The sequence below is a fragment of the Ovis aries genome, chromosome 6 (genome assembly GCF_016772045.2).
Source record: "Ovis aries strain OAR_USU_Benz2616 breed Rambouillet chromosome 6, ARS-UI_Ramb_v3.0, whole genome shotgun sequence".
In the NCBI taxonomy this organism is placed as follows: domain Eukaryota; kingdom Metazoa; phylum Chordata; class Mammalia; order Artiodactyla; family Bovidae; genus Ovis; species Ovis aries.
In genome coordinates this window covers 20,501,811-20,516,585 of record NC_056059.1, presented here as the reverse complement: position 1 = coordinate 20,516,585, position 14,775 = coordinate 20,501,811, and positions in this window count along the sequence as shown.

Genomic DNA, 14,775 nt, shown 5'->3' with positions numbered 1-14,775 from the left:
GTCTTGAAAGAAAATGAAGTTGCTCAGTCATGCCCGACTCTTTGTGACCCCATGGACAGTAGCCTGCACCAAGATCCTCCGTCCATGGGATTTTCCAGGCAAGAGTACTGGAGTGGGTTGCCATTTCCTTCTCCAGGGAATCTTCCTGACCCAGGGATCGAACCCAGGTCTCCCGCATTGTAGACAGACGCTTTACCGTCTGAGCCACTAGAACCCATTTCACTCTTGGGAAAGGTCAAATAAATGTAAATATTCTTTGCATAGAATATTATAGGGCTTCAGAGAGAACTATATGAGTGTAAACTCTGGCTTTATCACTCATTAAGTACTTGATGCTGGGGACTTCCTTGGTGGTCCAGGGGCCAACACTCCACACTCCCAGTACAGGCGGCCCAGGTTAGATCCCTGGTCAGGAATCTAGATCCCATATGCCATAATGAAGCATTTGCATGACACGACTCAAGATCCCATGTGCTGCAATGAAGATCAAAGATCCCCATGTGCCACAACTAAGACCTGAAGTAGTCGAACAAATAAATGTTAAAAAAACAACGACCCTGGGCAAGTTAAAAGAGCTCTATCTTGGTTTCATCAAATGTAAATGAGGGTAGATAATAGTTATTATTTATCTTTAATCTCACTGATGTACCTTACATGCTTAAAAAGCATTATACACTTAGTAGGTGCTTGACAAATAGTTGTTTAATGAATGAATGGATATATAAAGCAATTTTTACACTTCTTGGTACTGAAGTTTCAATAAATCAATGATAAACAAAATTTAACTTGTATCATCTCGTACAGGAGTGATCCTCTGAGATCTCCCCTGTTTGGTCTCTCCACTGAAATGCACTTAACTCATTACATTAGAACATTATCCCTAAAAAAAAAAAAAGCTCTGTGATAAAAGAAGTTAAGGAAGCATAACATATTTTTGCCCTTCTTGGGATTCATAATATAATTAGTTTGCTAAAATATCCAATGACCCTGCTGTAGATAAACCTGTTTATCTTTGTTTGTCCAACAATTTCAAAATGAATTTGTTCACACACGTCTTTTCTTCACATCATGATACTCCTTCATTTATTCAAATATTTATAGAGTATCTAGTATACACCAAACACTGTTTTCATGTCTAAAAAGTCATGAACAAGTCCCTGTCCTCTAAGAGTTTATACTATTAGTGATGGAAGCAGATAGTAAAAACTAAAATAATACATGATTTCAGGTAGTAATAAGCACCATGAAGAAAAGTTAGACAGAGTTTGGAGATAAACAATGACAGCTGACCTTGGAGTATAGGTAGTACAGGAATGCACAGAATATACTTTGAGAAATTCTACCTATGATTTATACCTATGTGCTAATCATGATGAAAAAGACCCACAAAAGGAGAAGGCTTGAGAAAATTCTTCACACTCTCTTTTCACTTGAATGGATGTGTGCTCTCTGTGAAGATCACAATCCTTGACTTTGCAGACCAGCCCTATTGATGGGAATTACTGACCAGGTATAAAAGGAAAGCTGTTTCATGGGAGGCATCCAAAAGATTCTTAGTTACAGCTCCTCAAATTGTACTTTGTAGGTGGTACTTCCTCAGTATATACCTAAGGCAATTTTCCCTCCTTATAAACTAAGAAAAAAGGTGTAATGCTAACACATTTTATTAAAAGTCTCAGCTGTTCAATTTGCCCTATCATATCTCTCATTAGTAGAAAACTGACTGGTATAATTCTACCTTCCCACACACATATAAATTGGATTCCAGGTTCAATGTCGTTCCTCACATCACTAAGCAGGCCAACTCATGCCTTCTTTTATTCTCTAATTTAGAACATCTACTGAGTATCTACTGTATGTGCAACTCTATGTTAGAAACTGGGTATACAAAAATGAATTGACCCAAAGAAGCCTATACTAGCACATTGTAGGCAGATGGTTAGGTACTTTCCCTTGTGTTTCCCAGCCTCTATCTTAAGAAATCAGTAAAAGCTTCACAAAAATGAGGTGTAACTCGGTTTCTCACTTTCCAAAGCCACAGAGAGCATAATAAATAGAAATAGATGCCTAAGGTAGATTTTAAGTCTTCACTCATGAAATCTTTGGATGGTTTTTAAATATTTAGAATAATGATAATGATTAATATTTGATGCAGTGATAAAGAATTGGCCTGCCAGTGCAGGAGACACAGGAGATGTGGGTTCCACCCCCAGGTTGGGAAGATCCCCTGGAGGAGGAAAGGGCAACCAACTCCAGTATTCTTGCCTGGGAAATTTCATGGACAGTGGGCTATAGTCCATGAGGTCTCAAACAGTCAGACAAGACTGAGCCACACACAGACACACAGAAATGTGCACACACACACACACACACACACACACACACACAAATGATCAATATGACAATCTTTTGCTAATCAATAGAAATAAGATACCACAAAAGGAGAACTTCTTCCCATTCTTCTCACTAGGGGGTCTGTTCAGCAGCATAACTTCTAAATCTTCATCAGACCACCGATAAACAGATTCTTGGAACTAGTTAGAGCAGAGAAAGCAGTGATTCTAAGCCACCACCTGAAGTCATATGACTCATCTGAAGCAGAAGTGGTAAGAAACATTTAGGCCAGGAATCTGAAGTTATGAGCAGCAAAGAAAGTCATAATGATTGTACTGATGAGTCATCTGCCATCTGCTTCTCATTCAGAAAAGATAAGTCAAGATACAAATAACCAAGAATAAAGCAATACCAAGAAAATGCAAAACAGACTGTTTTTCTAGAATGATAGAAGGAAAGATGAATTGTATGAGAAGCTATCACAAGGAAACTGATTTATTCAGAACCTCATTAAACAGGCTGGGCAGATACAGATATGATGAGACCTAAAACCTGCAGGAACTGCCATGGGAAAAGGAAAGAGGCCTATACTCTAACCGGAGATGTGGAAGCCAACAGACTCAATAGATGAGTTTCAGTTTAACCAATTCATTCTTCCAACTCTACTTGCTGGCTCAACTTGCGATAACAGAGGCAAGAAAATGTCCTAATGACAAGACTCCATTCCAATGAAAGGAGAGAAGCTGACAGCTCACATAAGGTCTCTTCTTGGCGCCCTGATTCCCTTCAGCCCTCTCCCATGATCCATTTCGACTACCTCACTAGGAGAGACAAATATTCGGTGGAATTGTGTGATGCTCAATGGAGCTTCTCATGTCATTGCTCTTGCTTTACATTGCCATTTTAGCACCAATCACACTGTACTGTGAGGCTTTGTTCATACACTTGTGTCTCTAATAGATGATAAACTGGGAGCAGAAGCAACAGCTGATTCATCTCTGTCTCTCCAGTACCCAGCAAAGTTCCTGGACCAGATAGGCATTTTTTAAATCTTGGTACAACAATGTCCTACTTTATAGCACAGAGAACTATATTCAACACCCTGTAATAAAACACAATGGAAAAGAATATAAAAAAAGAATTCAAAAAAAAATGTATGCATTTGTATACCTGAATCACTTTGCTGTACAGCAGAAATTTATAAAAGATTGAAACTCAACTATACTTCAGTTTCAAAAAAAAAAAAAGCCTAATGTATTGAATTTAACTGAAAGTCCTCTTGATGTTTCACTTGTGGCTTGCCTTCCTATTATTGTACACAATAAGACTTTGGTTATAACTCCTCTCCAGTACCCTAATGAAATTCCACTGAGATTATAGCAGCCCTACTCAAAAACTTAGCTAAAATAGGGGCTGTAGACTTATATTCAATCATTCCTCTTACAAATCTTTATTGAGCATCTGCTATGTGCTACACATAGTTCTTAGGGCTTGGGATACACTGGTAAACAAATTAAGCACCCTGCCCTGGTGGAACTTACATTTGAGTAGGAAGCGGGAACAGAAAATTAATATGATAAGTAGACATGCTGGGGCTTCCCTGGTGGTCCAGTGGTTAAGAGTCCACCTGCCAATGCAAGGGACATGGGTTAGATCCCTGGCCCAGGAAGTCCCTCATGCCACAAGGCAATCAGCCCATATACCACCACTACTGAAGCCCGCTTACCCTAGGGCCTGTTCTCTGCCACAGCAGAAGCAGCTGCAATGGGAAGCCCACGAATCAGAGCGGGAGAGTGGCGCCTGCCCTCCACAGCTAGGTAAAGCCCACATGCGGCAACCAAGACCAAGCACAGCCAAAAAAAGAGTAGTAATAATAATAAGTAGGCACGCTAATATAGAAGAGTATAAATGCCGCAGGAAAGAAAGAATGTAGAGTAAGAAAGATCAGGAGTGCCGGGATCGGAGTTGGAGGTGGGGCCTTTTGCAGCACCAAGTAGAAAAGTCGGAGTGTGTCTCATTTAGAAGGTGAGGTTTGACTAGACTTAAGGAGATGTTGGGGTTGGCCAAGTGAATATTTGAGAAATGATGTATGACGCTTTCCTCCCCCAGCTCCATGGAGAACTTTCAGTCAGTGCTGTCTGAGATTCAGAAGATGTGGTTAGTTGGCTGAGCTGCCAGAGCACTTGCTTTTGGCTCATGCAGTAAATTCAGTGAGTAAGGTTTTAGTCATTTTGTTACTGCTGTGTGACGTGGGAGACTGAGAACAGGAACAGAGAAAGGAGAAGCACAGGACTCAAGAATGGGGCAAGGAGGAGAGGGAGCTCAATGCTTATCTGAGATCAAGGAAGGTTCTGGAAACCTTGTGGGTGGTAGGAAGTCAAAACTTTTCCTATTTCCTACATGTTCTCCCCTGTAGGAAGTTTAAATTATCTAAATTTACCATTGAAAACTCACAGGATCTTTTTGCTGCTGCTAAAGACTTCTTTAACTGGGTTTTTTCCTTCATTCTGTATTTCTGTGGCATCCAAAGGAAAGCAATCAGAACTATAATTTCTGGCCCAGGAGAAGGAATTCAGTTTTATGGTTTTAATCCTTGCTCTCTGTCAGTCTTATCACATTATATCTCTCTTTTCCTTGGGACTTTTCAGGCTAATCAAAACATAGTTGAAAATGTATGCATTCAACTAAATATGTTTATTAAATGATTGACAAATCCTGACTATATTCCAAGGACACAAAGATGAGGAAGATGTGATCCTATCAGTAGTGAGAAGCCATCTTTAATAGCCTTTTGGGTGTTATGTACCATAGACCAGGACATCTGACCATAAATCACAAGAAAACTACAAAATTTATCTGTCATACTCTAAAAATAATTCAGTCAAAAATAACATTTTTCCCAATGACATCTAAAGAGTTGAAACTTAAGGAAACTCATGTTCTTCCTAATGACTATTTTATGACTGCCATTGTCTTTCCCATAAAAGTCTGAGGCCCCAGCAATATTTAGCCACTCCTCCCAGTTCCTGTTAGTAAGTCCGTGTTTCAACAAAAGGCCTGTATTGCCCACGTTTACCATTTTATCACTACACCACAAGAAAGGACAAGGATGCAAGCTTCACAAAATTCAGTATAGAAGAGCTGGACACAGTGAAGTTAGGCAACACTTTAAGGCAGGGATTATGGACAACCTATGAGCATAGAGAGTGATGGTGGTCCCGTGTTCATAAATCATGACTCTACAGTGAGGTCTGCCCAGCGATGTCATTTATATAATATGGAGCTCAGTTGTCTGAGAAGTAAAGGTCTCTTCAGCCGTATAGGTCTTAAGAATTTCCCCCCAAATTCAAATAACAAAACACGTAAACCACATGGACGTGGTGTTTGGCGTCACATCACAGACATGTTTTTGCTTCGATGAGCAGATAGTTGCTGACTTGAAGTAAGACTGCACTTCTGCAGGGGGCATTGCAGACTTACGGGGATGGGAGCAGAAAATAAGTGTCGCCCTCACAGACTGCTGTCTTTGTTTCATTCGTTCTGAGATCCCACCATTCTCAGGAGGATTTGCACTGCTTCTGTTTTGCTGCCGGGCCTATCCTGTTCCCATACCCAAATGAAGTATTCCTGGAATCTGAGGTGTCATTTTACCAGCCTAACCGCAAGTTCTGCATTGCTTCCTCTGCTCTGCTCTCACCCTTGAGTAATACCTCTCCTTCAGTCCACATTCAGTGCCCTGTCTAGGACCCAGGGAAGGATACTGAGTCCTCTGCCCTGCATATCTTCCAAAACAGTAAGACAGACCATCAGGGCCGTAAAATGACAGGCCCATTGTTTGAGCCCAAAACCGGGACTTCCCCTTTTGTATAAGCTGAGTCACATTTTTCCTGTTGTCAACTTGAAGCCTGTCCGTTGATGTACGATAGGCTATCTTGCTGATGTATAAAGCCAAGCAGACAGGTTTCCCTGCATTTGTTCGCCTTACCTTGGACCCTTACCAATTAGAAGCTGTCCACTGGCCAAAGGAGATAAGACGTGGCTTATTACAGCCCAGATACTAGACTGAATGAACTAATTTCTGACAATTTTCTTCTGTTAGCACGCTATCCCCAAGGTTCCTGCCTTGTGCAATCTTACCGATTTTGACACAAGTCTTTTGGGATGTATATGTGCATTTTATTCTTGCTATCTGTTCAGTTGACACATGCTTTCAAACCACACATCTCTTTGATTGGTTGGCAAATTGTGAAAACAGGAAGTCAAAGGATGGAATCAACTGTGAAACAACCATAACAAGTAAAGCTTTCTGCTTAAGTGCTAAGATGGGAATGCTGTTATGAGGAACAGACAAACAAAAAATGAGATGATAATATTAATATAATTCCAACAGGAAGAGTGAGCATTCAGAATGCTCTCATTATCTTATTTTCAGGACCTTATAACCATGAAACAGTTGCAGATCTTAATGCACAATATTGCTGCTAGGTGTGATAAAATCTTCAACATTAGGTGAGGGGTGTGATAGCATGTGCTGACTAGGAAATATTTGAGATAATATTTTTTGTCTGACAATCACTATCTGCATTGAACTGAAAGGAAAAAAAAAAGTTGCTGTTCTAATTTAATCCCTTCATTTATTTGCAAATATCTATTAGTTCTCACTCTGAAACAGGATTGTGGAGGTCATAGTATACTCCTTTCTTGCTTATGAGCCCTTGCAACAAGATTTCTCTTATAATTCTTCAAGTTGCAATGCATCGGTCCTCCTTTGATATTATTCTCTTCTGGTGAAGTCTCAAACTGAAGGATTTTACCACCAGGATAAAGAATAAAAGGTATCTTCAAATCAGTAGATATGAGGAACACAGGCAAATATTGGAATGAATGAATGAGGCAATCTTTAGACAAATATCAGAATTACTACTTCACTGATATGTAGAATGCCTATGGAGTTTATTACTTTATAACTTTCAAAACTGTAAATGGACTTTAGAAGGATATGGATAAATTTTCAGGCAGGACCACTGTTGGCAATAGAGTAAGGGAAGAACAGAGAATGAAACACTCCTGTAGTAAATCGTGTTTATCTATTTTCTGAGAATTTCTATATAAATATGCTATATAAATGATATCATGTGCCATCTATTCAGATAATTAACTCTTTTTTAAAGTATGATCAATATATCTCAAGGTCTATCACTGTCTGAAAAGAATTTAGAAGAACACAATGGGACATTTTAATGCCATTTTGTTGGAGGGAGAGTAAAGAATTCTTAATGAGGACTTAGGACAAAAGTGCTTGTTCTAATCTTCTAATGAAGATTAAAACCCAATACATGTATTAATCCATTTAACCTTCAAATACTATTTAAAAGACTGTTTTAGACTGAAGCACTTTTGGGGCAGTTGGATGTTCATTTTAGCCAGCCTTAATTGTATTCAAAAGTCTGGTTTCTAGAAATTTAAAATTAAAGCTGGAAAAAAATAAATCTAAAGGGAAAATGTGGGGGAAACGTAGAATAAACTTAGAGTTTGGGATTGACATATACACACTACTGTACTCTATATAAAATGGATAGCCAACAAGGACCTACTGTAAAGCACAGGGAACTCTACTCAAATTCTATAATAACCTAAATGGGAAAATAATCTGAAAAAGAGTGAACATAGGTATGTGTATATCTGAATCACTCGAATCACTATGCTGTACACTTGAAACTAATACAACATTGTAAATCAACAATTAAAAAATTTTTAAGAGTTAAAGAAAAGAGAATAAATTACTCTAACCCTCTTATCTCACAGATAAGGAAACTGAGGCACAAACAAAGTGACTCCACAGATCACAGCATTGATACAGTGCTTGAAAGACGCCAAGGCCAACCCAAGTCACTTAGATACTGAGCTTGTCTCGTGCTTCTGTGCATGAGGAAATAAATCTGCAACCTAGGATTATCCAGTTACCCTCAATCCCATATTGTGAAATGATTCCATTTAAGGATGTAATCATTCCTAATTGTGAAGGTCCTGCATTGATTTTAAACTCATGAATCTGCCTTAAGAGGTGATACCCTTGTCACAGTTCTAGCCCCATCCACAATGCATTCCAGAGCTGCTCACCCACCTTGGACTAACAAAACAGTACTTTTTGTTTTTAATAGAAAGATGAAAAGTGAAGAAAATTTCTAAGTGTAAAGGCACTCCCAAAGAGAAATCCAGAGAAAATAGCAACAATAATGCAAAATATTCAACTATATAATTTCCAAGACTTTCATTTAACTGTGTAGTCAAATAATGCTATTATTCATTTCACAGCTATAGATCAATTTGCTCATGTGTGAAACCTATGAAATAACAACAATTTTCTCTTCAGATGAATAATTCTGGTCTGAGTTACCCATACAATTTGATGAAAATACATTATTCCAGATGGACTCCAGTTGCTGGGCAGATGGAAATGTGTAAGCGAAAGACTAAAAACCTTATTATCCTAAATGAGGTGGTCAGAGGAAGCATGAGAACATAACTGTATCCCAAATAATTTATAAGTTTTCTGATTTTTTAAAAATCTTTTCAGGAAACAAAAAAACTGCTAAAGAGAAAAACATGTATGTATTTATAATTTTGACAAATATTTCAGTTTTTTAAAAATCTACTTTTAAAGTCAAATTTTTATCCATACATTGTAGCTATACTAAATATAAGACAGTCACTTTCCATCTTCACATACTTGGCCAATTTGTCTATAAACCAAGCACAGGTATTTTCACTCTCCTTTAGATGAATGGATAGTATTCTCCTCACCCACCCACGGGCACAGGTACAAACTAAGGGAATATCACTGGTTTGACTGTGCTGAGTGACATGAGGTTCTGGGCCACCTACCCATGCAGCTACTTGTGTTCTCTGTCATTGCCTGGGCCATTTCTGGACACACCTTTCTATCTAAAAATAGACTGTTGCTGGGCCCATCCACATTCATGACTTGGCCAGTCCAACAGAAATTAGCTCATAATGGGCAGCTCAACTAGGGTCCTATGGGCAAAAGTTCCATCTTTACCTGAACCCAATACCACTTCAGGAGATGTTTTTGAAGAAATATGTAATTCTCCACTGCAAATGGCATGGCCTTTCTCCAAACTGAGTATCTGTCCCTGGATATCACTAGAAGCTCCAAACATCTTTCCCCACCACTGACACCTCTATCGACTCTGATGGATCACACAGCCCAAGGTCTTAGACCCCCACTGCAGGCTAGTCCTGTTACAGAGTCCTTTCCTTCTCTGAAAGTGAAAAGAAAGTGAAGTCACTCAGTCGTGTCCGACTCTTTGCGACCCCATAGCCTGTAGCCTACCAGGTTTCTCGGTCCATGGGATTCTCCAGGCAAGAATACGGGAGTGGGTTACCATTTTCTTCTCCAGGAGATCTTCCCCACCCAGGGATTGAACCCGGGTCTCTGAGCCACCAGGGAAGTCCAGCTGACAGCCTTCTGTGTTACCAAGTGTATGGGCTACAGCATTTCCAGTTTAGAAAGCACTGCCTCCAGAACTGAGAAGAGTCCCACTGGGAGCAGTGTCTCCCTGCTTGTGATGGGGATGCAAAATGCAGCAATTTGACTTTTATATAGGAGAGCATATTCTACCATATCACTGATCACTGGGTATCTATAAACTTCACTGAAGTGGCAGGTCCCTGAAATTTCATCCCGCACACTCCAGGATCGCCAACTCTTATTATAGAAGAATAGACTGTCTCTGTAAACTCTAAACACTCAGGCCAGTCTACAGAGCCAAAATCCTCTGGGGGTCATCTTTCCAGCTGTTTCCATCCCATGTTTCAAGATCCCAGGTTTTCCAAATCAGGGCCCATAGAGACCTGCTCTGGCTGAGCATCAAAATATCTCTTCAGCTTTCAGACTCTATCAAGTTCTGAGTCTGCTCTTGGCTGTTCACTGTTCTACTGGAGGAGATAAGAGGCTCTTCATCTTCATAAGGTACCAAAGAGCCTCTCCAACACCACTCTTAGTATTTGTTTGTGAACAGCCCTCAGTTTCTCATATCCCACTGCAGGGCATCAGTATAGGACAGTTATAACCAGTTACCTCTGCTGTCCTTGCATGCCCCATCCCCACATCCTCAAATCCCTGTTTCATCACATCCAGAGGGCTGTTCGCCATTGTGATGCATCTGTACATCCCCACTGGTGAAATGTCCAGCTATGGGGCTGCCTTCTGTGCCAGGGAATGTCTGTGTCCTACATTCCTTTCAGGATGGGGCCCTCCTTGCTTGCTGGGCATTAAGTGAGCCAATCCCCAAACCCATCTTACCACCTGATTTATCGGAACATTTTTAGTATCAACTATATCAATGCAGGTCAACCCAGAAGCAGACATCAAGATAGAATTTAAACTTGTAAGATATTAGGGAAAACTCCTGTGAATGATAAAGGGGGAGGGGGCAGTAGTGGGGAGAGCTTTCAGAGCACCATGAGGTTTATCTCCGTAAAAAGAGAAAGTTTGTCATCCTGGATCAGAGGATCTCTAACTCTATAGCTCCCCCACTTCTGCATCTTCTGCTCACAAAGTTGTCAGAAGAACTAAAAGTAGGTGTAGATGGAAAGGCCTAGTTCAGAGTCCATGCTGAGAAGATACTTTAACAACAACGGTTCTTTAACAATGTTAAGTTATATGTTCAATGCAGAAAAAAACAGAAATAATAGGCAGAGCCCCTGCGTGTCCTTCAGAGAAATACAGTGCCCTTAATTCCATGTGTAAATAGGTAGCCATGGAGGCTGCCTCTCTCTGCATTTACAACAACCCTTATTTCTCACCAAAGTCAATGTTAAGCACTTTATATTTAGCACAAGGAAAAAAACAGGATGCACTTATCTCTTACAGACACGACCTCAAAATGTATTCTGTTTTACAGCCATTATTATTAACTAAAATGCATCTCCCCTATTGTTTAAGCAGAAAGAGGAAAAATAGGGCTTGCGGCAAGAGGTAGAACAAGGCAAACAATTACTGTGTGCTGGTTGATGCCAGGCATTACTTTACACCCTGATGAGCATCTTCTGACTTCATCCTTACAATAGCACTCTGGGGTAGGAATTATTGTCCATATCTTATATGAAAATTGAGGTTTACAGAGGTTAAGTCACTGGTTCATAGTAACTCAGTTAATTATCAAAATGATTAATCATTGACTCTAGATCCTTGTATATTTCAGTTTTTAAAAATTTTATCTATAAAGGGAGACTTACGTAAGAGTTATAAAAATATTTTAGCTTAAATGATTTTCTTTTCAATATAAAAAGAATTTTTGCTATATTTTAATATAATGAACTCTGTCATGATTTTTATCCCTACCTCAACTAATACCACATTAAAGTAGTTAGTAGGTTGGTGCAAACATAATTGCAGTTTTGGACCATGAATTTTAAATCATTATAACTAGACTCAAATACATATTTATTAATCAGAATAGGAACCATTACAATCAACACATTTTTGCAAATGAGAAATAAGTTTGTTTATTCCTGTAGCAAAAAAAAAGAAAAGAAAAATCTGTGCTTTAGGATTCCATGAACTCTTGGAAACTTCTATCTCCTGCTGGTTGTGGAAGTATTTTGCCTGCAAAAAGCTGTCCAGTTGCTTGAAGAAGTGGTAGTTAGTTGGCGAGAAGTCAGATGAATATGGCAGATGAGGCAAAATTTTTGTAGCCCGAATTGTTCAACTTTTGAAGTGTTGGTTGCATGATGTACAGATAGGCATTGTCATGGAGAAGAATTGGACCCATTCTGTTGACCAATACCAGTTTCAGGCATTGTAGTTTTCGGTGCATCTCATTGACTTGCTGAGTGTACTTCTCAGATATAATGGTTTCACTGTGTGTAGTGGATCAGACAGGCAGCAGATGACCAAACAGTGACCACGACCTTTATCTGGTGCAAGTTTGGCTTTGGGAAGTGCTTTGGAGCTTCTTCTTGCTCCAACCGCTGAGATAGTCATCAACAGTTGTTGTATAAAATCCGCTGTTCATCACGTGTCACAATCCAGTTGAGAAATGATTCTTTGTTGCGGAGAATAAGAGAAGACAACACTTCAAAATGACAATTATTTTGATTTGCATCAGCTCATGAGGCACCCACTTATCAAGCTTTTCTCCACTTTCCAGTGTGTTTCAAATGCCAAACAACCATAGAATGGTCGACATTGAGTTCTTTGGCAACTTCTCATATGGTTATAAGAGGATCAGCTTTGATGATTGCTCTCAATCGGTTGTTGTCACCTTCTGATTGCTGGTCACTACACTCCTCATCTTCAAGACTCCCTTGCAAAATTTCCTGAACCACCACTACACTGTACATTCATTTGCAGTTCCTGGGCCAAATGCATTGTTGATGTTCAAGTTTTCTCCACTGCTATACAACCTATTTTGAACTTAAATAAGAAAATTACTTGAATTTGCTTTTTGTCTAACATCGTTTCCATAATCTACAGTAAGTATAGAACACAGCAAGTCATAAGTCATTAGCAAAAATCATAAAGTGAAAAATATGCATCAAATGATTGTACCATAGTCATATTTAAGAATGTATTCCAATAACAAACAGCAAATTTCAACAGTGCAAAACTGCAATTAGTTTTGTACCAACCTAATAGTTGTTCATAGATCTATTTCTCTGACTTAAATTTAACCTCCTTGAGGACAGTTGTCATGTCTGATTCATCTCATCCCTGCCACCCAGAACAAGGCCTAAATATTACAGCTACTTAATTTGTGTATGCTGAGCCAAATAGGAAATCTCAAACAACACAGTTAATTTTTCTAATTCTCCAGTTATTTTGATATAACAAATTAGAATATTAGAGAGGAAAACACATTCTCCTCTTTATTCTGTGGGACCTACATCAACATGGAAGGACTCTCTCAAGAGCATTAAAACTCTTCTATTTGTTAAGAACCCAAAGTTGTTTAACTAGGTTTTCTCCTTGGTTAAAAGATAGACGTGGGCTATGGGAATCAACAGCAAGTCCTCATCCCAGAAACTCACCCCGAGGGTTTCCCCACTGCATGGAGAGAGGATGGGGAGCATGAAAGGGAAGAGCACCTGGAGGCTGGGGAACAGATCGTGAAGGAGTCACTTCAGAAAATAAGGCTTTGACAGTGGCTGTCTGAGTTTGCATCGTGGAGCACAGGCTTAGAGACAGACTAGCCTTAGTTTGAATCCTGCGTGGGGCATTAAGCTGTGTGACCTTGAACCATTTGCTGAAAACTTCTAACCGCAGTTTCCTTGAGTGTTTCACACTAATACTATACTAATAGTGTTATTGTGAGAATGAAAAGAAAGAGCACATGTAAAGCGTTTAGCACATGGCCGGAGCAGGAGAAATACTCATTAAATAATCATTGCTACTCATTCTTATTTCTCCCTTGCATGCAACTATCTCCTCGTCTGTCTGGGCCAAATGATAACAACACTTGGAACTCATGATTTTAGTAGGTCTTTGAGTTTCCACAGCATCCTCCATCTCAAAGAATCAAAACCCTGGAAAATATAAATTCTTATCTATTTTATTTATACTAGTAAAGGCAGGAGCACATACAATGGCCTATTTATTCAAAAGAACTGTAGTATAGAAAAGTAACTCCACAGGCACAAAGAAAAACCAAGCAAACCCTTAGCAGAATCTAGGTCTCTCATCTTGCAGGATTCCTCTTTAATTGGATCAGACTATCTGTTTCCAGTGGCTAAATATTATTTATTGGCAGCGTAAGTCAATGCTGCTGATATATTACTCTTTCGGGGAGTGTTTGTTTTTGGAAAACTGCTCTCAAATTTTCTAAATGTGAATTTAAAAGTCTGTCAGTCTATGTGCCGATAACACAAAACAGATTGTAAATGTAACGGGATGCAATCAAGTCAAACAAATCCAATGAGAGTGCCAGAAGGCTTAATATTAGGACTGCTCCTGTTCACAGGCTTTTGCTAATGACGGAACAATTGTTTGTGCTGATTTGTAGCTGGCATTGATATGCAGACAGCGACACTTTCATCTAAAATCCAGCTCCAAAATTTTTTTAATCCTGTCAGTGAATTTGCTGTGTCTGCAAAGAGCAACTCCAAAGAATCTTTCTCAATAATAAGAAATGGGAATATGTAAGCAGAGTCTTTAATTCTAAATCCAAGGAGTTCGTCAAAATAGACAATGATTCTTTTTCTCTTTGTCATTGTTTTGTCATCTACTGGGATGCCTGCCTCTGAACTACTTATGTGAATTTATAAGTAACACAGCTTTAAAATACTGAAATTGGTCAATGATGGAGGGAGGTGGGCATTAAACTACAGAAGGATATTGTAAGATTCCAAACTCATCTAACATTTCCTTCTGAAAATAAGAAAATGTAAATGTGCTCTGACTGCTGTTCACATTGACTG